Raw genomic sequence first — 25,518 nt, 5'->3', positions numbered from 1 at the left:
CCTTTTCTCCACACTGAGCCCCTTCCCAGCTCTCTCAGCCCCTCCTGGTGCTCCAGTCCCTTCCCCAGCTTTGTTCCCACACATGGAGAGCTCCATGGAGAGCTTTGCATCTCCCACCACCCCTACCTCCCTTGGCAAACCTGCCCTGCTTCTATTCCCACCTGAAAACCTGCACCAGACCCCTCAATTCCAGCACTCCCTTCAAAAAGAAGCAAAAGCTTGGCAAGCCCATTCCAAAGTAGCTGTTTGCAGCCTCTCTGGCAGGTTTTTGAAGGCAGACTGCAGAAGGTTAATGAGTCCTGGCAGTGTGAGCCCCTGCTCCAGGGGATCCTGCCTCATGCTGGGATAATGAGAAGTGCCTGGGGTCATCTGGAAAGGCAAAGCTGGCTGTGTGATCCTGCACCTGGATGCCAGCAAGGACTGCTCTGCAGGCAGTGCTGAGCAGTGCAGAGAGGAGGGAGCAGCCTGGGAACTCGCTCTCTGATGTTTCTCATGCCTCAAAAATCTTTTTGTTCCATAAATTAGGCTTTCACTGAGAAACTGAAGGAGGTGTTTTATAGTTCTGAAGTCTCTGTCACTCGGAGTGATTCCCAGGGAGCCAACACATCTTTGAGGGGGCAAATGAACGATGGGGCTGGGAGAGAGGACAGCTGGAAGAGACAGTGAATGTGTCACTGTCACCTCATCATGCTCCCCTGCACAGGAAGGTGCTGGAATGATGAGTCCTTGGAGGCCAGGGCAAGCTCAGGGATCTGCCACAAGCCCTGTGCTCAAGCCCTCTTGTAGCTGCTCTGGGATCAGGGGGAGCTGGAGCAGCTTTGGGGTACAGGGAGACACTGGGTAATGACTCTGCCTGGGTCTGTGCCTGGGTGTGAGGGGGTCAGGATGCCATGGATGATGCCATGGATGATGCCAGGGATGGCTCCAGGAGGCAGGTGTGCCCCCATTTCTCTGATCACACAGCTGCAGGGAACATAATTTATTTTACATTTTCATTTTATTTTACATTTTGAAGGATATTGCAATGGAAATACTGGGGGAAGGTCCTGCTTGCTGCATCCCAGGCAGGTGCTGGTCCTGGAGAACACACCAGGGCTGCTTCACGGGGGGAAATCAGAGAAAGGCAGCCCAGGCATGACCTGGAATTAGGCTGGGCCAGTTCTATCCTGCAGCTCAGGACAGCAGAGCACTGTCCCAGCACAGCCATGGCTGTGTGAGGGATGCTCTCATCCACCTCTGGCTGCTCCCCAGCCTGAGGAGCCGACAGCAAGGCCAGCTGGGCTGGCCTGGGAAAGCTCCTCAGGACCTGGAGCTGCTCACCTGTGTGCTCTGCTGTCCTGGTTTAGGGCAAATCTGGGAGAAAACCTCCAAAGGGGGCCCCTCCAGAAAGCAAACCTACACGGTCCCTCCCCACAGCCGGTTCGGGAAGGATTCCTCCGAGAGAAGTGGAAAGAACCTGTTTATTTAACAGGCAAAGCACACAAACCCCTCAGCACACAAAATGAACAATACCGGATGAGAACACTCTTTCACCGATCTGAAAAGGATGACAAATTCAGAAAGTCTCTCCTGGGAGAGGTCGCTCTCTCATCAATCCCCCCCAGTGCTGGGGATGGCTGCTGCAGCCACAGGATGCAAACTCCCGGTGCTTCCCAGGCCCCAGTCCGCAGCAGGCTCGAGTGGTTCCGGATTCCTCCGAGAGAAGTGGAAAGAACCTGTTTATTTAACAGGCAAAGCACACAAACCCCTCAGCACACAAAATGAACAATACCGGATGAGAACACTCTTTCACCGATCTGAAAAGGATGGCAAATTCAGAAAGTCTCTCCTGGGAGAGGTCGCTCTGTCATCAATCCCCCCGGCGCTGGGGACGGCTGCTGCAGCCACAGGATGCAAACTCCCGGTGCTTCCCAGGCCCCAGTCCGCAGCAGGCTCGAGTGGTTCCAAAAACAGGGAAAGGAAAAACAGTCCAGGGAAAATTCGGACTGCCTAGCTAAACTAACCAACGAGCAGAAGCAAAAAGCAAGGGCAAAGCAGGAGCAAGAGCAAAGCGAAAGCAAGCAAACCAAAAAGCAAAAGCAGCTCTATGTACTGCCCCGTCTCTGTGTCCCGCTGACTCTGTGGGGTGAGCAGGCTGATAACGAAACAAAACAAAGCTTCGCTCTTCAGAGCCAGTCTTGAAGGCACAGAACATGATATCCAGCATAAACAGAACAACAACTGGGGACACAAGCATGGTAATGCCACCCTAGGACACCTGCACAGGCCCAGTGCCCTGGCAGCCGAGGCCAGGCCGTGCTGAGGGCTGGGAGCCCCAGGAGCAGCAGCAGCTCGGGGACAGAGCTGTCACTTCACAGCACACAGCAGGAGGGAAGAGCACAAACCCCCCTGCAGCTCTGAAGGCAGGTTGGCTCCTGGCCCTCTCAGATCCATCCAGCTCTGTGTGGAGCAGGGATCCAGTGGAAGTGGGTCAGGAGGAGCTCTGCTGGCTTGGGCACAGGAAACCACAATCCCAGAGCTGCTGTGGGAATTGCACAGGGATGGATCCCACTTCCCAGGACTGTGATGCCTCAGGTTTTAGCTTTTATATTTTTCACATTCTGTGCTGCTTTAGTGTGTGGGTCTGGGCTTCATATGAGATGCTGAGCTCTCTTCACAGAGCAGGGAGACAAAACAATTCCTTCTCTAGGGAATCAAAGACAAATGATCCAAATCTCAGGCCCAAAAGCACAAACAATGTGGTCTGAAGAGAGAAAAACAAGCAGGATGGGACTTCATGGGCTGGAGCTGTAACTGGACAATGAACTCCAATATGCAAATGGAGCAGAACTTATAAAAGTGAGAGAACCCATGAGCACTTGTGCATTTTGGGACCATTTTGGTTCATCTTGGGTGCAGCCCTGGCTGGGCTCTTGTGCTGCCCAAGGTGGATCCTTGAGGCCTTTAAATAAATCCCTGCTTTATTCTTTAGCTCTGTCCAGTCTCTGCTCTAGGGCAGCCCTCACAAGGCATCAATGGCAGATCACAGAATCCCAGACTGGTTTGGGGTGGAAAGGATTTTAGAGCTCATCTCCCTCCAGCCCCTGCCGTGGACGGGGACACCTTCCACTAGACCAGATTGCTCCAAAACTCATCCAACAAAAATGTTTCTCTTCAGTGATCCTGGCACCTGTTGGTGCTTTCCAACAGACAAATATTTATTGGCTGATTTTGTTTCTCAAGCTGGTGGACACAGGAGATTGCAACAAATGCATTACAGGGAATGGGATTCCCTGGAGGCAAAGGCAGGAGCCTAAAGCACACTGAGGATGGAGCAGGGACATTTCAGCCAGGGGCACATCCAGAGCTCTCTCTGCAAGCACAGGGCAGTGGTGAAACACATCCTTGCTGCAGGACAGTTCCACTCTCCCACTCTGGATTTTATTTCTTTCCCCCCCAGCCACACACCCTGGTCCTGCATGTGACACAAGGGCACCTCTGGCTGGCTGTGGAATGAAGCTCCATCCTGCCAGGACACAGCTCAGCAGTCAGTGGTGACTGTGGGAACAAGGACACACCCAGGGCAGGCTGATCTCAGCACATCCTCTCCCAGCCTCCAGTGATTTTCCCCTCAGGACCTCCTCACCCACAAGGATGCCTTTCATTTCCATAAATTCAGCCCACAGTTTTTGACAGTGATGCTTTTACACCTGTTTCAGAGTGCCCCAAATGCTTTTAGTGTGGTGTGGTGCCCGTGTGGGGGACATAAACTCATTTCCAGCTGCACCCCCAGGGCTGATCCATGGCCTTGGCTCCCACTGGGATATTGCCCAAGAAAGAAATTCAAGCAAGCACTGGAGGAAATAAAGATTCCTTCTTCATTACCTTTATTGAAATACATTTCTGCTAAAGCTGCACTGTGTGAACCTGCTTTGAGCACTGCAAGGGAGAGACAAATCTGGGCATTAAGCACCCCCTGCAAAGATAATTGAAATCAATGCAGTTGTTGTCTCCCTCTGACACTGGTGCAGGTGCAAAGGGATGCTGCTGAGATCCTGCTAATAAGTTAGAGCATTCTGGCAGCAGGTGTGGCTCTCAGATGTTCCCTCTGCCCCAGGGACTTTCAGTCAAGGCATCAGGAGCTGGAGCATCAAAACAAGGCCAGTGGAGATTTTTTTTTGTGACTAAAAAGAAAGTATTTTTTTTTAAATTAAAGAATCATCCACACGTTCAAAAGTCTCAATATGTTCTCAATACACACTGCAGAAATCCACCCTCTCACTGCACAGTCACAAGGGAGTGAAATATCACTCAGCTACTCCTCTGTATCCTTTTATTTTTTATGTGTTTTCACTCCTTTTCCTCCAACTTCCTGTGATTTCCAGCCCTTGTTGAACACTGACAATGCCTCCCTATTATTCCAGCATCCCTAGTCTGCTGTCAGCCAGACTTCAAACCCAGTGCCTACAGCTCCGTGCTCCTGTGCTCCCTCTGTGCACACAGAGCTGAAAAGTAGCAACGTGCTTTTGAAAGACTCATCTTCATTTCGCTGATTCTCTCCCCTAGAAAATTCCTCCCTCTCCTGAAATGTCTGCAGTGGATCTTTACCTTCCAGCTCTCTTGGGGCAGGAGGGGGAGCAGATCATGCTCTGATCCAGGCTGCACCAAAAGAGATGTTCTTATTCCTTCAGGGTGGGACAGGCAGGGCAGGGTATCCCAGGAAGGAGTTTGAGGAGAAAATGTTCCCAGCACTTCCTGGGGAGGAAAGAGAGAGGATGAGGAGGTCCAGGCCTGCCCAGGTAGAGTTGCTACTGGGGCAAATCCCCTCCTGGGGCCCTTCCAGAATAATAACCTCATTACTGGTCCCCAGAAATGGTATTAAATCAGATGAACCAATGGGAAGGATTCCTCAGTCCACAAGGAGCTTTGAGAGTTACTCTCCAGGGGCATTGGGATGGAAATGTTCATTCCAGCTGTTGCCAAAAATTTTCTTTTGGTTGTTTCGGTGCTTCTCTAATAATTATAAATTCAGTGGTCAATTATAAATTAAGTGGTTAATTATAAAAGAAATTATTTTAGTAATTGCGTGCCTGGGACTTACAAAGGGGTTGTGTGTTGCTTATAAGCACTGTGATGTGTGTGAGGATAATGTTTTCCTTGATATAATAAGATTAATTGCAATTAAGGAATTCCAGTGTAATGAGTTCAACATGGTGCATGTTAAGTAGATGGAAAACTTAGAACCATGGAATCACAGACTGGTTTGGGTTGAGAGGGGTATTAAAGAGCATCTGATCCCACCCCCTGCCATGGCAGGGACACCTTCCACTGTCCCAGGCTGCTCCCAGCCCTGTCCAACCTGGCCTTGGACACTGCGAGGGATCCAGGGGCAGCCCCAGCTGCTCTGGGCACCCTCTGCCAGGGCCTGCCCACCCTCACATGGAAATTTTTTTTTCCTAATATCCCATCTAAACCCCCTCTCTTTCAGTTTAAATCCAGTCCCCTTTGTCCTGTCACTCCAGGCCTTTGTCACTCCCTGGACTTTCAAACCTTCCCAGTGGTGAATCCTGGCTGTGAATCCCTGCCATGGTCAGAAGGATGCTGGAACGAGGTCCTGCAAGGATGGGCATGTGGGCTCTGTGCTGTTCAGTATTGGTACTGATGACCCTGGAGAAAATATAAAAGAGGCACCAATTTCTTCTCTGTGACAGTGACAGGAGCCAGGGAATGGCTGCAGCTGTGCCAGGGAGGGTCAGGCTGGAGCTCAGGGAAAGGTTCTTCCCCAGAGGGGCTGGCACTGCCCAGGCTCCCCAGGGAATGGGCACGGCCCCGAGGCTGCCAGAGCTCCAGGAGCGTTGGGACAGCGCTGCCAGGGGTGCCCAGGGTGGGGCTGTTGGGGGGTCTGTGCAGGGCTGGGGCTGGGCTGGTCATCCTGGGGGTCCCTCCCAGCTCAGGATATTCTGTGATTCCGTGAAAGCTTCAGGCAGCAAAAGCTGGTGGAGAGGTCTTAGTGCAGTTGGGAAGCAGGCTGTGTTATTTGGGTTGTAAGCTGAGAGCAGTGAAATGGGGCTGCAGTGGGGCAGGGCTGAGCTGGAAATCAGTGAGACATGGAAGGTGTGGAGTGAAGGTCCACAGCAGTGTCCCAGCCACAAGTGCTCAGTACTGGGTTGTAAGCTGAGAGCAGTGAAATGGGGCTGCAGTGGGGCAGGGCTGAGCTGGAAATCAGTGAGACGTGGAAGGTGTGGAGTGAAGGTCCAAGCAGTGTCCCAGCCACAGGTGCTCAGTACATCCCCTCTTTGAAGCCCAGAAGCACACACTAAAGCAGTACAGAATCTGAAACATATAAAAGGTAAAACCTGAGGCATCACAGTCCTGGGAAGTGGGATCCATCCCTGTATAATTCCCACAACTGAAGGAGGATTCCCCTAAATTGGAGGAGATATTTAGGAATGAACCAGAGCAGAGATTCAATAATGAGATAAAGTCAGGCAGGTGAATAATTCCCAAAGTTCAGTCAGATAAACTTAGCCAAGAGGAGGTTAAGGACGAGTGGTCCCAAAATAAGGCAGAGAGATAGATTTAACAGCAGAGGTCTGGTAGGATCTGAGGCTAAAAGCACAGGATAAACTCACCCAGGCTATAAATAAACTATATGGGCTCTTTTAACGAAGAACATCCTCGTTAAATTGATGAATGAAGGCTTCTCCAGCACATGCAATGAACAATAATAGCTGGATGTGTTAATTGTGGGTGCAGCTCAGTTCAAACAGGAGCACAGGGATGTCTGTGGTGTGGAGGTGACCCCGATGTCCCTTTGGGAAATTAAAGTTCCCCAGGTAGGGCTGGGATGCAGCAGGGTAAATTCTGAATGATCTCATCTCTGCACAGGCTGAGCTAGCAGGGACCCAGGCCTCCCTCACGTGGCCACCTGATGTGGATAAAATACAGATTCTGATAAAATAAAAATAATTCTAAGAAACAACAACAACAATTAAAAATAATTCAATCTGTGGCTGGCCACGTCCAGTTCTGCTGTGAAGGCTGTGCAGCTCAAAGGCTGAATTCCTGCCATCAGCACTCACAGGCAACATTTTGTGAAGATCCAAAAGGGTCAGATATGTTTGATGGAGCCACTGGAAGTCCCAGCAGGAAGGAAAGCCTGTGGTGATGCCCTTGGCAAGGGAGATGTGCACGTGAGCAGGTCCTGTGAGCACAGGCAGTGCTGGGTTTCATTCAAGCTGCACATGGGCATCAGGAAAGAAGGATGAAATCCCAGATTTTCACCAGCTGTTCCTCTCCTCTGCTTTTGGGAAAGAGTGTCCATGTCTAGTGCCCCCAGGAGCACCAGAACCTGCCCAGCTCCTTCTCAGCTCCACCTCCTTTCCCCTGGAGTGGGAGCGAGTAGCCAGGTGTCAAAAATACCTTTTTTTTCCCCCTCATTGCACATTATTTCAATGCCTTTTTGCTCTGCAGTGACAGGGACTGCTGGGCTCTGTGCTCAGCCTGGGGCCAGCTGTGCAGCAGAAGCTGCTGGGTTGTTTCACACAGCCCTTCCCACCCTGGCTCCACCAGGAGCAGGCTTTGCCCCCTCCCTGTCCCAGCTGCAGACACAGCATTTCCTGAAGGCACAGCCTGCTGTGGCTGCCAGCCTGCACAGGGCTCTGTGTGCAGCACAGCTGCAGACTCACACAGCCCTCACTCCACGTTAGGAATCCATCTGTGGCATATTTAATCTGTGGGATGAATCTCAGGAGCTGGGATCACTGACAGAGGCCCCATTTCACTCTCCTGTAAAAGCCAGTGACAATCCCTCATGTCCCATCAGTGCCAATTACATCCTCCTCGGGGTCACACAGACACAGATCTTTTCTCCCAGTGGCTCTTTATTATTTCTCACCTTTCTCTGTGAGCTGTTGTTTAATTTTATGAGCTCTGGGCGTTGATCAGATGGCTGAAATTTGGAGTCTGTGATTACACCCCATGGGGCATCTTTGCAAAAGCATCTCCCAACAGCCTCAGGTGTGCAGCCCAATGCTACAGAAGGACTTTTCCTCGTGGTTCCTAATTAAACTCCTCCTCACAGGTATGAACAAGCCCTGGGGATGATGAGGAGCAGGGAGGTGCCTGTCACTCTTCTGTCACTCCTCCTTTGCCCAGTGCCAAGTGTGAGGCAGGGGCTTGAGCAGGCAGATGTTGCAGTAAGGTAGAAAAATTATTAAGAAAGGCCTCATAAAATCAGGCCTGCTCTGGCTAGCCTGTCATTTCTTCTAAGCCAAGCTAGCCCTTTGCAAGTTCCCCTGTGAAAGCAATCCTGGTGTCAGCAGTTCATTAACACAACAATCTATTCCTGAGTAAAAAACAACCAGCACCTGTATAAACTGGTTTTACACCATTAGACAGAAAAATGAAAACTGTCTCTCACAAGCAACATTCCCTGCATGTCCACCCCGGGGGTTTGAGTGACCAATTAATACAGAAAAACAACTTATTACTGACCAATAAAGCAATTGGCAAGAAAGCTCCTGACCAATGGGAGTCACACGAGGTCTGTAAAACTGTGTAAAAATTAGTTATGTGAATAAAGAATGGGCTTTCTCCACCAAGAAGAAAATGGAGTTGGTGTGCTTTATTCCCACAGGCAGATCCCTTCTGCTCCCCTGGCTGGTCTGAGCCTCTCCCCAGCTCTCCCCAAGCATCATTAGGCAGCCAGAGCAGTTCCTGCAGCCTGCTGTGTGTGTTACACCTTCACCAAGCCTCCCGTGTTCCCTGGGGTGACTGGAACACAAACAGGGGTTTGCAGGAGCGAGGTTTACATTGCACATTATTTCAATGCCTTTTTGCTCTGCAGTGACAGGGACTGCTGGGCTCTGTGCTCAGCCTGGGGCCAGCTGTGCAGCAGAAGCTGCTGGGTTGTTTCACACAGCCCTTCCCACCCTGGCTCCACCAGGAGCAGGCTTTGCCCTCTCCCTGTCCCAGCTGTGTGCTTTTAGAAGCCTTTTTTGGAAGTCACCAGCCCAGCCCTGCTGGGTGTCACTCACACACCCGGGGATGGAGGCTGCAGCTGGGCATCCCCAGCTCTCCAGCTGCTCTTTGCTGGCCCTGCCCTGGTGATGCCTTCACAACCTGTGAATGAAACAACACTCACATTTGAGGTTATATTAGTACAGGAGGTGATAGGAAAGCTGGTCTTTGTTGGAGGCCTTCAGGGGCAGTTATGGAATAATTCCCACAAAAGGCCACCCCCACGGGGGTGCAGGCAGTTTTATAAGTTTGGTGAATTACCATAATTGACAAGAAGTACCAATTAGGAGCACAAGTGGTGATGCAATTCTCCCCCCAGTCCAAGCCCCTTCTAAATCCTTCCCCCCTCAGACAGAACTGACCTTTGTTGATGAAAATGTCTCTGAAGGGCTGTTTTTCAGCCTTGGTTCCCAGGGAGAACCAAGATAGGACAAGGGTTTTGGAATATGTTTTGCCTTTCTGGAATATTTTGTCTTTCTGGAATATTTTTGGTCTTTCTGGTAAAACTACGTGTGAATGCAGTACACTACAGAGCTCTGAATATATGAGTAAAGAATACAGAAAATAAATAAAAGAAAAAAAGTCAAAAATCAATAGGAATTGCTGGGAACAAGGAGTGGAGGCTGGGCCCTGTCCCTGCCACCCCAGCTGATTGCTGAGGGGCCCTGAGGTGTGTGGGGATGATCCCACAGCTCCCACACCCAGGGGCTGCAGGGGAGTTCCTGGCATCCCCCTCGTGCAGCTGCACCAGGGAGCAGCCAAAATGCTTCAGAGCCTTGATGCCTTCAGTTGTAGCCTTCATCTTTTCCAGATTCTGCACTGCATTGGTATAGAACTCTAACTGCATATAAAGTGTCAGCAAGTTCTCCTCACAGCTCAGTCTGACAAAACAATCCTTTTCCAGCCCCAGAACCAAGGACACTACTGCAGCTTCAGGCCCAAAAAGTGCAAACAACAAAAAGGCCAAAAAAGTGCAAACAGCAGCAAATTAAGGAGAGCAGTCTGGGAGGATGGGACTGCAGAACCTGGAGCTGGAATTGGACAATTAACCGCAACAAGGAAATGGACCAAAATTTATAAAAGTGTGAAAACTTGTGACCCAGGGTCCATCTTGGGTGTAGCCTTGGGCAGGCTCCTATACTGCCCAAGGTGCATCCTTTGAAGGCCTTCTAATAAATCCCTACTTTATTCCTTTAACACTGTGTAGCTCTGTTCCAGGTTACCTCACAAGGCATCAGACTGATGAGCTGAGCCGAGCTGCTCCCTGCAAGGGGGCTGGAGTCAGCAGAGGCTCTGCAGGTGGGTCCCTCTGCCTTCGTGGAAGGTGTGTGCCCTGCTGTGTTCACCTGGGAAACGTGGCCTGACACACCTGCAGATGGGGAGGAGAAGGGATTCCATCTTTCTGCAGCTCTCTGACACCTCCCTGGGTGCAGCCAGATTGGGGCCAAGCTTTGCTCCCTGGGAACAAGGGACAGGACAAGAGGAAACAGCCTCAAGTTGTGCCAGTAGAGGTTTTATTGGCTGCTGTAGAAAATTCCTCCACAGAAAAGGTGGTCAGGGCAGTGATGGAGTCACCATCCTTAAAGGCATTCGTAAAACTGTGGATGTGGCACTTGGGGGTATGGTTAGTGGTGGGTTTGGCAGTGCTGAGTTAATGGTTAGGCTTAATTAGCAACCTTAATGACTAGAACAGGAGGATTCTGTACTCTTTTCAAAATCTCTTGGTGGAGCTTTGCTCTCAAGGATGTTTTTCTTCTAGGAATTACACCTAACGTTGAAAAAGCTGAGTATGAGACACACTCTGACATCAAACTCAAAGTGCAAACTGCTCCTGACTGTGCAAGCTGTTCAAGGGGGGAAATCTCCCTCCTGCCATGCCCCAGGGCATGAACAAGCACTCGGGCCAAGGCTGTGCCAGCCCTGCGATGCCAGAGCTCAGTGGAGAGGCTGTCGGGTCACTGCTGTTGGCACAGCTCGAGCTGCTGGGTGCTCAGGAGGAAAAACAGACAGGTGAAGTGGTGGAGGAAGGAGGTGTGTGCTTTTAAAAGCTAGGGAGATCTTCCTCTGCTTTCTTGGATGCAGCATGGGAAGTGTCATGAGAGAAGAGAAGAGAAGAGAAGAGAAGAGAAGAGAAGAGAAGAGAAGAGAAGAGAAGAGAAGAGACTCTGGGGTCACCTCATTGTGGCCTTCCAGTACCTGAAGGGGAACAAGAAGAAATCTGGAGAGGAACTGCTTACGAGGGCGTGGAGTGGCAGACAGGGAGAAATGGCTTCAAACTGACAGAGGGTGGGATAAGATGGGATTTTGGGGAGAAATTCTTCCCTGTGAGCTGTGGCTGCCCCAACCCTGAAGTGTCCAAGGCCAGGTTGGATGGGGCTTGGAGCAACAGGGACAGTGGTAGGTGTCCCTGCCCATGGCAGGGGCGAATGAGATGAGCTCTAAGGTCCTGTTCCACTCCATGATTCCATGATTTCAGAGTGTGTTCCATGCTAGAGCTCCTTGAGCTGTCACCAGCTGAGCTGTTTCCTTGGGAGGTTCATTTAATCCCAGTGTTCCTGCACGAAGTGCCTGGGATCAGAACTGTGGCTGTGCAGCAGCACCCTGCAGCTTCCTGCCTTCCCCCTCAGCAAGGATGGCCACCCCCAACTCTGCAAAGTCAGAAAATGCAGAATCACAGCATGGTTTGGGTCAAAAGGGATCTTAAAGCTCACCCCATTCCACTGCCATGGGCAGGGACACCTTCCACTATCCCAGGTTGTTCCAAGCTCTGTCCAACCTGGTCTTGGATATTTCTCTTGTATTTGTGGGGATCCCAGACTCCCAGATGAAGGAAGGAATTGTGAATCTGACTCCATGTTCTTAGAAGGCTAAGTTATTATTTTATGATCTATATTACATCAAAGAATACTAAACTATACTAAAGAATACAGAAAGGATACAAACAGAAGGCTAAAAGATAATATTGAAAACTGGTGACTCTCTCCAGAGCCTCGACACAGCTCGGCCCTGATTGGCCAAAGAGTCAAAACAATTCACATTAAACCAGTGAAACAATCACCTGTTGGATAAACAACCTCCAAACACATTCCAAAGCAGAAAAGCACAGGAGAAGCAAGTGAGATAATTACTGGTTTCCTTTTTCTCTGAGGCTTCTCAACTTCCCACAAGAAGAATCCTGGGCAAAGGGGATTTTTCCAGAAAATATGACAGCCACATACTTCTATCACCAAACTCATCCTCTGGACTCCGCAGAGTTCAGATGAGCACAGAAAAAGGCACAGCCTCTCCCTGCAGCCGAGTAAACTTTGGGTGAAATGTGGGAATTGGTTCTGTGGGATGTGCTGCTTGGAATTCACAGTGCTCTGGAAAACACAAAGCTCTCTAGGTTCTAATCACTGACACTCCCTATCCCTGTTCAGCCCTGTAGGATTGAGTTTCTTTGTGCTGGACGTGGGCTGGGTACAGATTTATGGGTGCTCCACATTCCTGGTCCACCCAAAGGCCCCTGGCTCTGCTGCTTCTTGCAGGGTAGGACAGTCAGTGCCTGAATAATTTGTGCCTGCTGCTAGGGCACTGATTTCATATTCATCTGCTAATCTGCCTGGCCACATATATTAAGGACTTTAAATGTGATACATACTATTAATCCTGGTACTGAATTATAAATTTGCCCTGACAGGTTAAAGTGCTGTTCTCACTGCTCTGTCCACGGAGCTGCTCTGTCACTCCTGCTGTGTCCTGGAGCCTGCTGGAATAGCCAAGGGAAAAGGTTAATTGGGAGCTGCTCTGAGCATCACTCTGGTTAAAGACCTTGGTGTTGGGGTATTTACTCAGCTGAAGATCTCAAAACCTCTGCCCCAAAACCTTGTGTTAGAATCTGCTCCTTTTTGAGACGAGCTGTGCTTACAGCTCAGGACATGCTGCAAAAGCACCACCTCAGGGGGCTTCCAGAGCCTCTGCCACCACAGAAAGCTGCAGTAACAGTGCCCAAAACCACAGAAAAATGGAGGTTTCTGGATCTCTGCAGTGCCTGTTGTTTGCACTGAGCTCTGGGCAAAGATATATGGAGGAGCTGACCTGGCTGGGACCACAGAGCCACAGAATGGTTTGGGCAGGAAGGGGCTTTAAAGATCAGCTCATTCCAACCCCCCCCATCCCATTATCCACATTCCAAACTGGTCTTTGCCTGTCAGCAGCTGGCACTGCCCAGAGGGCACAGGGAGGCTGACACAGCCCCAAACCAGTGTGTCCCTGTGCCCAGGCCCAGGCAGGAAGGAGCCAGTGACACATCCATTCTCTCAGGCTTTTATTATTAACTCTGGCTGGGTTATTATTCTGCTCCCTCTGCGATTTTCCCCATTCTGCTGCTGTCAGCAGCGTGTTTGTCAGCCTGCTGCATTAATACCTGTGCTTTTGCCTCCTTGCCTCTTATTAGCTCGGGGAGAGGAGGGAGATTTGGTGGTTTCATGTCACATTAGAGACTCAGGAAGCTCCTCCACATCTCAGCAGCCTGGGGGAGATGAGGCTTTGCTGCCTGACCCAGGTCTAGGGGATGTACGTGGCTGCACAGCAGCGACCTGCCAAGCCCTTTTCTGTCTGCACTCCTGCCATGGGCTGTTTTCTCTCTTGCTGAACAGATATAAACCACAAAAAAAGAGCAGCCCAGGGAGATGAGACGTGGGGAACTGGAGAGGTTTGTTCTACAGCTAGCAGCAGAACAAAGTATTTCAAGACTCCCACTGTCAGTAATCAATGCTCCTATTAGATGCTCCTCTTTTTCTGCAGATCTCAAGCTACTTAATTGTTGATATCTAGGCACTGAATCAGTGCACAATTCATTTATTCCATTATCTGCTGCTGGAGAGCTGATTTGGACACTGAAAATCCCCAGTCAATTCCCAGTGCTCCTCTGCTTCCTTGTGTGGATGTGAAGTTAAGGATAGTCAAGATTTTTTCAACCCTGTGAAGATATTTCAGGAAATGTGCAGCAAAACTGCTCCATTGCCATGTTGGTGGGCTCAGCCCAGCAGGTTTGATAGCCTCAGACTGGAACAGCAGAGCTGCTCCTGCTGCAGTATTGCAAATGTTCAGGTACCCCTGACAAAGGCAGGAATGATGCATCTGACTCCATGTTCTCAGAAGGCTAATTTATTATTTTATTATACTATATTATATTAAAGAACACTATACTATATTGTACTAAGGAATACAACAAAGAAACTTACTAAATGCTAAAAAAATTAATAATAAAAACTCATGACTCTTTCCAGAGTCCTGACACAGCTTAACCCTTATTGGCCAATGAGTCAAAACAACTCACACCAGAGTCCAATGAAACAATCACCCTTGAGTAAACACATTTCAAACGAGCACAGCACAAAAGAAGCAAATAAGACAAAAAATTGTTTTTCTCTGAAGCCTCTCTCATTGCCTTTCAGCTTCCCAGGAGAAAAACCTTGAAAGAAAAAATTTTTCAGCTAATGTGAATGCCACACTGCAGCATCCACAGTCCAGGTGCTCTTGGTGGGAGGTGCCCTAATTGCTTCTTAATTGTCAGAAATTGTTACTGTTGTGTAACAGGGAATGTTTCCACTCCAGGATCCAAGGGAGCCTTTCAGCCTTTTTCCAGCCTTCTCTCTAAGATGGGAGCTGCACCCCTTGTTTTACAGTCACCAGCCTGAGGCTGTATTGTTTAATACAAGTGAAAAACAGAGCAAAATTACTCACATCTTCAGGGATTTGGGAATCTGGCCAATCAAAACTTACTCCTCAGCTGCCTGTCAGAAGCAGAGATTAGTATTTGTGGGCTGGCTGTATCCCACTGGCCTTCTGCCTGGCAGCACCACCTGAGCTGGTTTGTGCAGTGCAGCTGTGTCTGGCTCTGCAGCTGATGGAGAAATTCCCTCTCTTTCAGGGGCTCTGGACAGAGAGGCTTGTGTTCCAGCCCAGCCCTCGCTGTGCAGGGGAGGCAGGGACAGCCATGAAGTGCCCAGACAGAGCTGTTCCATGATTAACAACCCCAGGAACAGCTTAATAGATAAAGCCATTCCCTTTACTTGGGGTCTGCTCTGGGACTTCTGCTGGAGAGCCGGGATGAGCAGAGCCAAGGGGTAATTGCTAATTAGTCTGGGTTGTTGTTAATTAGTGAGGTACTGGAGGCTCTGTGCCTTCTCTAGTTTCTTCCTAGGGTTTCACCCTGCCTGGGAAAGGAGATGTCACTCATCTTTCCTCATCCTGAAGTGTGGAAGAGGTTTTACAGCAGCTTCTGTGAGCCAGAGAGAAGTTTGGTAAGAGGATCCTGAAAGAATTTCCTACCAAGGTCATTAATATAGAGACCAAAAAAGAAAGAAGGATAAATGAGAGAAACCTGCAACTGCCTGTTCCAATGAGCACTTTGTTTGTCTTTCCTGACCAACGAGTAAAGTGTAAACTTAGGAGTTTTGTAAGAATGTATGAAAAGCATGCATGCTAAAATAAAACCAGGTTTGGAGCCTTCTGAAAATGGAGTGTTGCTTTGTGTTGTGACCATCTCAACTACAACACTAAAGGGCTCAGACACCTCACAATGTGGGAGGTTCTCTGGCAGGATTGGCCCTGGTGGTGGAACATAAGTTGTTATGTGACAGCAGGGTGCAGGTAAATGTCATCCCTCCTCTGAAATGCCTCTGAGCCCATGTTTTCATATTCATCCCCAGCTCCCCTCACAGAAACAAGAATGGAGCCCACCAAGGAGAGGTCTCCAGTGCACCCTGGCCTGCTGTGGAGCCATGCTCAGGTCGCTCCATGCTGATGCTGAACTGGTAGAAGTCATGCTGCCTCTGCAAAGGGACAGTCAAGACAGCCCAGGGACATCCTGGAGCTCTTCCTAAGGATCTGCTTGGGGAATAGGGACCCATGGAACCTCTCTTATTCTGTAGTTCATACCTCAAACCCCTTTGCAGAGGCAGGAGCATCACCCAGTTCCAGCTTGAGGCAGGAGGGCTGAGAGTGTCAGCACTGGGAGCTGCCCCTGCCAAAGCAGCTGCAGGTCCCAGCTTATTGAAGTCAGGACAAAGCAAATGCATCTCCCCAGATTAAAATGCTTCCCCTCTGCCAGTGAAGGGCAACATCCCATTGCTGACCTTCCTGCCAGCACCAAAAATCCACATCAGTGCATGTGGGCTCTACAGAGGTCACAGAGCCTCACTGCCAGGGCAGCACACAAGCCCAGCATGGGATGGAGCCTCTTCTGTGGGACTTCTCCAGTCTCACAAAGCATTGTCCATGTCTGTGCAGGTCCCTGGTTCCCCGACTGTGGGGAACTTCAGGTGGCCCAGAAGGCTCCTGGGAGTGACCTGCAGCTGGTGCACAAGATCAGCACACCTGCATGGTGCTCTCTGTGACATCCAGCTGGCACAAGGACATGGTGGCCCAGGCAAATGCTGGTATCTGACTGTGGCATTCACATTCTCTGGAAAAATTCCTTTGCCCAGGATTTTTCTCCTGGGAAGCTGGAAGGCAGCAAGAGAGGCCTGAGAGAAAAGGAAAACAATTCTTATCTCATTTGCTTCTCCTGTGTTGTGCTCATGTGGAATGTGTTTGGGGATTGTTCACCCACAGGTGATTGTTCCATTGGATTCTGCTGTGAGTTGTTTTCACTCTTTGGCCAATCAGGGCCAAGCTGTGTCAGGACTCTGGAGGGAGTCACCAGTTTTCATTATTATCTTTTTAGCATTCTGTAAGTATCCTTTATGTATTCTTTAGTATAGTATTCTTTAATATAACATAGTATCATAAAGTAATAAATTAGCCTTTTGAGAACATGGAGTCAGATTCATCATTCTCTCCCCTCATCGGTGGACCTGCATTTACAATAGCTGACAGCACCCTGATGTCTAAATAATTCAGAGGTTGTGTGAGTTTTGAAGGGTTAGAGGCAGCCTCTGCTGTGCAGGATTTTTCCCACCTCAGTTTAGGAAGTGACAGCTGTGGTAGGACAGGAATGAGCTGGGTGGGTGTCCCAGTGAGCACAGACAGAACCCAGGCAGCTTCCCAGGATGAAATCCCACTGCTTCCAGGCTGCAGCATGGAACAAGGAGCTGAGCCCCAGGGAGGGCTGGCAGAGGGAACTGCCCCATTTTGCTGGGGCATCTGGGCTGGGAGAGACTGCAGCTCTTGGCCCAGGACACGAGTATTGTATTCACAGGGATCTCTGCGGCAGGGAGGAATGATGAATCTGACTCCATGTTCCTAGAAGGCTAATTTATTACTTTATTATACTATATTATATTGAAGAATACTATACTAAAGAATACATAAAGGATACTTACTAAATGCTAAAAGATAATAATGAAAACTGGTGACTCTCTCCAGAGTCCTGACACAGCTTGGCCCTGACTGGCCAAAGAGTGAAAACAACTCACAGCAGAACCCAATGGAACAATCACCTGTGGGTGAACAATCCCCAAACACATTCCACATGAGCACAACACAGGAGAAGCAAATGAGATAAGAATTGTTTTCCTTTTCTCTGAGGCTTCTCAGCTTCCCAGGAGAAAATCCGGTGAAGGGAAGGGCCAGTTGTCCCCCCTGCAGCAGCCAGCCTTCCTGGAGCTCTCCTGGTTTCCAAGCTCCAACTTCCTCTCCTTGCTCTGTAACCACCTATTTGGCTCTTGTTATTGGGTTATTTATAGAAACTCTGCCAAGTGTTTTGGAACCAGGAGAAGGGCACAGAGCTAAATACAATAGCAGCACCTCGTGAGAGCTGACATTTAAAACCAGAGATCTCATTACTGAATCCAAGGGAGACAGCAAATGTCAGGAAAAGCTGGTGGCTTTTGGCTCCGTGCTGCTGGCTGGGGCTGCTGCAGGCACAGGTGGCCTTGGCAGCACATGGGGACCCCACAGAGCCCAGGGCTATTGTATTTGTGGGGTGTCCTGATGAAGGAAGGAATGATGAATCTGACTCCATGTTCTCAGAAGGCTAATTTATTACTTCATTATACTATATTAAAAAATACTATAGTAAAGAATACAGAAAGGATATTTACAGAATGCTAAAAGATAGTAATGAAAACTGGTGACTCTCTCCAGAGTCCTGACACAGCTTGGCCCCGATTGGCCAAAGAGTGAAAACAACTCCCAGCAGAACCCAATGAAACAATCACCTGTGGGTGAACAATCTCCAAATACATTCCAAATGAGCAAAACACCAGAGAAGCAAATGAGATAAGAATTGTTTTCCTTTTCTCTGAGGCTTCTCAGCTTCCCATGAGAAAAATCTTGGGCGAAGGAATTTTTTCAGAAAATGTGAATGTGACACAGGGGGACACCTCCAGCACACCTTCAGAGGATACAACCTGTGCTGCTTTATCCAGGGCTGGCTGAAAGCAGCAGCTCTGTGAGGCTGGTGTGTTTCCAACACAGGAAAATGTTCATCCTGAGTTTGGGTTGTGTGTTCTGTTCCTGTGGCTGTGAGGCTCTGGGTGCTCTCCATTCCCCAGGATTAATGATTCCCATCTTCATTCCCACCCTCAGAACCTTCCACTGAAGCCAGGGGGATCAAACACATTCCTAGACCTGACCACAAGTTTTCCAGCCAGACCTGGTGTAAAGAGCAATTCCCCAGCCTGCTTTTTCCTTGCAGAGCTGATGCCTCTTTGGGCTACCTAAAAACAGAGGCCAGACAGAATTAAGGGACTAAAAAGCAGTTATATTTACTGAAGGGCCTTCAGGTGCATTTCAGACAGATGAAACCCCCCAGGTGCATCCATTAAATGGACAACAGGTCACTGGTTTTCACACTTTTAGAAGTTTGGTCCATTTGCATATTGGGGGGTTAATCTTCAATTACAGCTCCAGGTAATTAAGTCGTTTACCCCAGGTTTGCTGCCCCCAACTTCCTTTTGTTTCCATCTCTGGGCCCTGAGGCAGGGAGGTGTTCTTGATTCCCAGCCTGGAGAGGAATTGTTGTGTCTGCCCAAAGTGGGACAGCAGCAGCTCACGCTGTGTGTGGGGTTTGGAGCTACACTCGGAACAATTGCAGGTTACAAATACATGGAAAACAGAAAAGCTCAAATCCTAAGGCACCAGAGGAATTCCAGTGCAGAGCATGTCCAGGCTGTGTGAAATAGTGCAGCTACCCAGAAGCCCCAGTTAATATTCATGCACTGTGCAGAATTCCAAATACATCCAGGATTTCAAATACATCCACCTCTCATCAGCCACATCAAACTGTCTTGACAGCTAATGAGGGAGGCACGGCCTCGAAACCAGCAAGTTGTAACTGAATAAATATGATAAACAACCTGTTTCCAGATGGCTTTTTATGTAAAACTATTTATGCAGCGTTGATAGATGGCGAATTTTATGCCAGTAAATCCTCGTATTTTAAAACATTTGCCTTCTTAATTGCCCATTTTACATGTAAAATATGTTTATGTGCATTGCTAAGTTGAAAAGTGGCCTGGAACAGCTCTGGACTGAGTAAGCACCACTCCTGTGCTGGCCCATCTGCCTGGGCTCCTGGGAGCAGAGTCACAGGAAAGTCACTGGGAACCTGGTACTGATCAGAGCCAGACTGACCACAGGAGAACACGAGGGTCTGTTCAGCTCCTCTCTGTGGCCCCAAGATGTTTGGGGAGGATTTGGGCCCCTGAGTGCTGCCAGGGGGATGCAGCTGGGGATGGATCTGGTGCTGGGACAGTGAGTGGATCTGGGGCTGGGTGATGGTGCTGCTGCAGCCTCTGCTTCACATCCCTAAACAAATCATATCAGGGAATCCCCAAATGGTTTGGGTCCAGTGCCACCCCCTGCCATGGCAGGGACACTTTCCACTATCCCAGGGTGCTCCAAACCCTGTCCAACCTGGCCTTGGGCACTGCCAGGGATCCAGGGGCAGCCACAGCTGCTCTGGGCATCCTGTGCCAGGGCCTCAGTACCCTGACAGGGAAGAATTTCTTCCTAATAACATATACTCTAAGCCTCTTTCAGAGTGGGCTGGCTGTGGTTTGGACAGAGGTCGTCATCTGACCACTTTGTGCTGTCCCCTAAAGAAAACTCACCCTGCTTCTCCATGCTTTCCCCAGAGCCAGCCAAACCCTCTTCCATCCCCGTCACCCCCCTGAAACACAAACTGAACAGAGATGGTGCAGCAGGAGGCACTGAACATCCCCAGCTCTGCTGCTGAGCCTTGATCCCAAACCACCAACACCTCTGGAGACTCCAGGGCACCTTCCACGTGCTGCTGGCTGCATCCCAGGGAGCTGAGCAGTGGCAGGAGCAGGAGAGACAGAGCCCTGGTAGCCTCTAATGCAATTAGCTCGTGGTGTATCTGCATTCTTATTACTGGCTATTTGCTCTAATGGGTTCAATCATGTACAGCATTAACATAAATTGACACCAAGCAGAGTTATTCCTGTGGAAATGTTTGCTCATTTAGGATTGTTGGTCTCAACTCTACAGTATATGGGGTGTTTTATTTAGCCTCTAACTCATTTATTGGGTATTTATAGAAGAGGGCTTTCCTGAGCAGTAAAACCACGGGGCTTTGCACACAACAGCTCTGTCCTTCTGACAGGTTTATTTGGGTTTATTTCTCTGCGGGAGGGTTTTGCCTTGCTCTGTTTTCACCTCAGCATTGCCACTGAAGTCATTAACCAGAGTGTGTCCAGGCACCAGGGCCTGGCTGGGCCCTGCCAGGGCAGGACAGGGCAGGAGCTCAGGGCACCTTCCAGGGCTCCCCAGGCTCGGCACCAGACGTGGCTGAGCTGTGGGGGCTCCTCTGGCACTCCACAGCTGAACCTGCAGGACAGAGCTGCTGGATCCCCTCTGGGGCAGGGAACAGGCCCTGCAGATCCCTGTGCTGCTGTTCCCTCTTCTCCAGCATGGAGCAGGAGCCTCCAAGACCCCCATGAGCACAATCAAATTCCAGAGGGCTCCAACAGCACCAGCCCTGCCTGGCTTCACAGAGAGCCCTTGGGCATGGCAGGAAGGAGTCAGCAGGGAATCACAAAATGTCCTGAGCTGGAAGGGAGGATCCACAGACCAAATCCCAGCCTGCACAGTCCCCCCAACAACCCCACCCTGGGCACCCCTGGCAGCGCTGTCCCAACGCTCCTGGAGCTCTGGCAGCCTCGGGGCCGTGCCCATTCCCTGGGGAGCCTGGGCAGTGCCAGCTCCCTCTGGGGAAGAACCTTTCCCTGAGCTCCAGCCTGACCCTCCCTGGCACATATCTGCCATTCAGAGACCTCATGCCATCCTCTACGATTTCTGGGAGAGCTCCAAGGAGTTTTTTAGCTTCAAGAACAAAGTATGCACCCAGCCAGGCTCCCAATGATCCAGGTGCCCTTATCCTGGTGGGAGAGCTGAGTGAGAAATCTCTTGCACAAGGTGTGTGACACTGAACTCAATTAAAATGCTTCCCTAAAGCCTTTGTTCCCAAAGCCCCCCAACAGCCCCACCCTGGGCACCCCTGGCAGCGCTGTCCCAACGCTCCTGGAGCTCTGGCAGCCTCGGGGCCGTGCCCATTCCCTGGGGAGCCTGGGCAGTGCCAGCACCTCTGGGAAGAACCCTTCACTGACCTCCAGTCTAATCCCCCCTGACATATCTCTGCCATTCAGAGACCTCATGCCATCCTCTAAGATTTCTGGGAGAGCTCCAAGGAGTTTTTTAGCTTCAAGAACAAAGTATGCACCCAGCCAGGCTCCCAATGATCCAGGTGCCCTTATCCTGGTGGGAGAGCTGAGTGAGAAATCTCTTGCACAAGGTGTGTGACACTGAACTCAATTAAAATGCTTCCCTAAAGCCTTTGTTCCCAAAGCAGCCTTTCCCCAGCAGAGGTGCTGGGTCTGGATGCAGGGAGTCACATTCTGACAGAATGCTCTGGCAGCAGCATTAGAACCTCTCCCGAATTTTTCACAGAGCTGCAGGTTCCAACAAAACCATAAAGGAAGATTGGGTTTGATGAGGCTCAAAACCACAGGAAAATAATTTGGGGAGTAAATAATAAAATAATTCAGGCACTGTCAAAATGTCCCGTTTTGATTTTGAGGCTTTTTTTGTCACTGAGTCAAGGAAGGCTTTGGTTTCCAAACGTGTTTAATCTTGGACTAACCAATAGGCCAAGGAAGAAGAAATGTCAAATGTCATCTTCCTCTGGAGTTTATGAATATGGGACATATGACAGCCCAGGACTACTTGGCTGTGCAAAAAAAAAAATAGCATAGTTTGCAGAAATAGTATGCTTAGCAAAAAAAGAAAAAGAAAAAAAAAAACCAAACAACTTGACTTTTCATGTTTTCATCCTAATTTGACCAGGATGCTGTTTTTGCTTTTTTATAATATGAAGACTGTTTTACCAGAAGAGAGAACTCTTGCCCGTTTCTGCTCCAGTTATCACTGTGATGGGCAGTTTTAGCTAAGATTTTGATGGGAGAAGGGGGTGGAGAGAAGTCCAGGACTTTCTGTGTTAACTTGCATATTCTGTGCAGCTCTTGACTGACACTCTGCATTAAAAACCTTGAAGAACAGGAATTTTGGGACAGCCAGATTTGCCTGGGCCTAAATAGCACAGGAAGCTCAGGAGGAAGCCCCCGGAGCAGGGGCCAAGATGCTCCAGTGGAGACTGGGCTGAACTGGGATTGACAGTGCCCAGGAAATGCAGCCTCACTCCATCCCACCTCCCCAAGAAAGGGAACTGCTCCTTCAGTGTAGCACTGAGGTAGAAAAACCATAAAGAAAGGCTTCATAAAACCAAGCCTGCTCTCCTGGAATCAGTGGCTGGCCTTGTCAAGCTGGCCCTTTGCAAGTTCCCATGTGAAAGCAATCCTGGTGTGAGCAGTTCATTAACACAGCAATCTATTCCTGGGTAAAAACAACCAGCACCTGTATAAGCTGGTTTTACACCTTATAAAAATTAAAACTATCTCTGACATGTAACTGCCAGCACCTGTATAAGCTGGTTTTACACCTTATAAAAATTAAAACTATATCTCACAAACAACTGTCCCTGCATATACATCCTGGGGTTTGAGTGACCAATCAATACAGAATAACAACTTGTTACTGACCAATAAAGTGATTGGCAAGCAAGCTCCTGACCAATGGGAGTCACAAACGAGGTCTGTAAAACTGTTTAAAAATTAGTTATCTGAATAAGGAATGGCTTTTTCCACCATGAAGAAAATGGAGTCCACATGATTTATTCCTATACTTCAACACCAAAGCACCTCATCCCCACTCCATCCCATACCCAGAGGGTCCCAGGAGGCCAGGCCCAAGGAGTGTGGAAAGGACAGCCCAGACACCACCCCAGGCTCAGCTACATGTCCTCCCATCTCCTTTTCCATCCCACATTTCAGTGACATTTGGGAGTCCTCTCTGATTTTAAAACACATGGATTTTGACATTTTATTACTCGCCTGTCTCAGTTTTATGGTTATTAGGATGGGAGAAAAATTAAGGTTCCCGGAGGCTCTGGAGAAAACCTTAATTTCTCCAAAGGGCATTAAAAAAAGTCTCTATCCCTGTAGGTGACAGAAGGAAATTTAGGATCATCCCAGGCTCTCAGATGCTTTGCAGAATGAGTATTCCAGTGTCAGCTGTTCAGCCCCAAGTCCTTTCTGCCAACTCCCACTCTCATTTCATCCCATCCCCAGAGCCCAGGACACCCATCGGGGCTGTGGGCACATGGAGATATCCAGATTCCCATGAGAAAGACACTGAGGGGCTGGAGCGTGTCCAGGGAAGGGAACAGAGCTGGGGAAGGGCCTGGAGCACCAGGAGGTGCTGAGGGAGCTGGGAAGGGGCTCAACCTGGAGAAAAGGAGGCTCAGGGGGGACCTTGTGGCTCTGCACAGCTCCTGACAGGAGGGGACAGCCAGGGCAGGGGGAGGCTCTGCTCCCACAAAGGACAGGAGGAGAGAAATGGCCTCAAAATGCACCAGAGGAGGTTCAGATTGGATTTGAGGGGAAATTATTTCAGGGTAAGGGTGGCCAGGCCAGACAGTGCAGAGCTGCCCAGAGCAGTGGTGGAGTTCCCATCCCTGCAGGGATTTAGAAGCTGTGTGGTTGTGACACCCAGGGACATGGGTCAGCAGGGCTCCCATTGAGGAGGAGCTGGTGGGAAAGGAGCAGATTCCCCTGGGATTTGCCTGCCAGGCTGTGTGTGCAGCCACCTCAGTGCCACCTCTCAGTGCAGGTGTGGCTCCAACACACCTGCAGGTCTGGGGTAAATTTTCTTCTCTCAAGTAAACCCCTGCTTTCTGGGAAGCATCTGGAGAAACAGATCCCTGAAAATGTCATTGTTTCAGGCCCACTCTGTGTCTTAGGTTATTTGTATTTTTAATTTTCCTAATAAACAACTGTTATTCCTCCTTCCATATCTTTGCCTGAGATCCCCTTAATTTCAAAATTATAATAATTCAGAGGGAGGAAGTTACATTTTCCAATTCAAGGGAGGCTCCTGCCTTCCTTAGCAGGCACCTGTCCTTTCAAACCAAGACACTTTGTCACTTGTGGGAGGCCACATGGTCACCTTTCAGGCTGGGCTCTCAGCCAAGACTGGGCTTCCTACAGGGCACTCTGGAATTGCTGCAGCAGGAGGAATGAGGTGGGAAAAAGAAGAGATTTTGATTGGAATTTTCCTGGTGAATAAAAGGCTTTTATATGATATGACCTACAAGGGCCTCCCCAGCCTCGCAGGGAAGGAGCCCCAGCCACTGGATGAGAAAAGGCTCCTGATGAGGGAAAACACCAAATGTGCTTCTCCAAGGCACCTTGAGTCTGGGTTTCTGTGGAAATGGTTGGGAATGCACTGTGGCCTGGAGCAAACCTTCTCCTGACTGCTGGTGGTGATGTTCCACTGGAAAAGCTCTCCTGTGGGTACAGCCTGGGTCCCAGGCTGGCCCATGGCACTGTGTGACACCACGTGCAACAAGGAGCCTTTAGGACAAGCCCTGAGCCTCCAGGCCTTGAGACGCCCACGGAATCCAGAATCATTGAGGGTAGCAAAGCCCTCCAAGATCCCAATTCCAACCCTTAACCCAGCACAGCCAAGCCACCACCAAACCCTGTCCCCAAATGCCACATCCAGGAGATCTCTGGACACTTCCAAGGACAGTGATTGCACCACTGGGGAGCCTCTTCCAGTGCCTGAGCACCATTCCAATAAAGAATTCTTCCCTAATATCCAACCTGTTGCTGTGCTCTGCCCACCACCCCACCCTCAGCCAGGCACCTCTGGGAACACAGGGTTTCCTGAGAGCCTCCCCTGGTGGTTTTCAAGCTTTTTCTGGTTATTAAGAAATACTATAAAAAATAAATAATACATTTCTTTGGAAAGAGCACTAAGACTGAAAACAAACAAAGGGGAAAGCCAAAGCAAGCAAACCCTCCATTATTTTAAAAATTTGCCAGAAGAGACAAAATATTTCATTTCAGCTTGGGCATTTTTCTGTTGTGCCTTTCCAGTGAGAGTAAGAAAAGCAATGAGCTAACAACAGCAAGAGCTAAGTGAGCTTCCCCAGCCTGTTGCTAAATT

The sequence above is a fragment of the Passer montanus genome, unplaced genomic scaffold (assembly GCF_014805655.1).
Source record: "Passer montanus isolate IOZ18808 unplaced genomic scaffold, ASM1480565v1 scaffold64, whole genome shotgun sequence".
NCBI lineage: Eukaryota > Metazoa > Chordata > Aves > Passeriformes > Passeridae > Passer > Passer montanus.
This window is presented reverse-complemented; position numbering follows the sequence as displayed.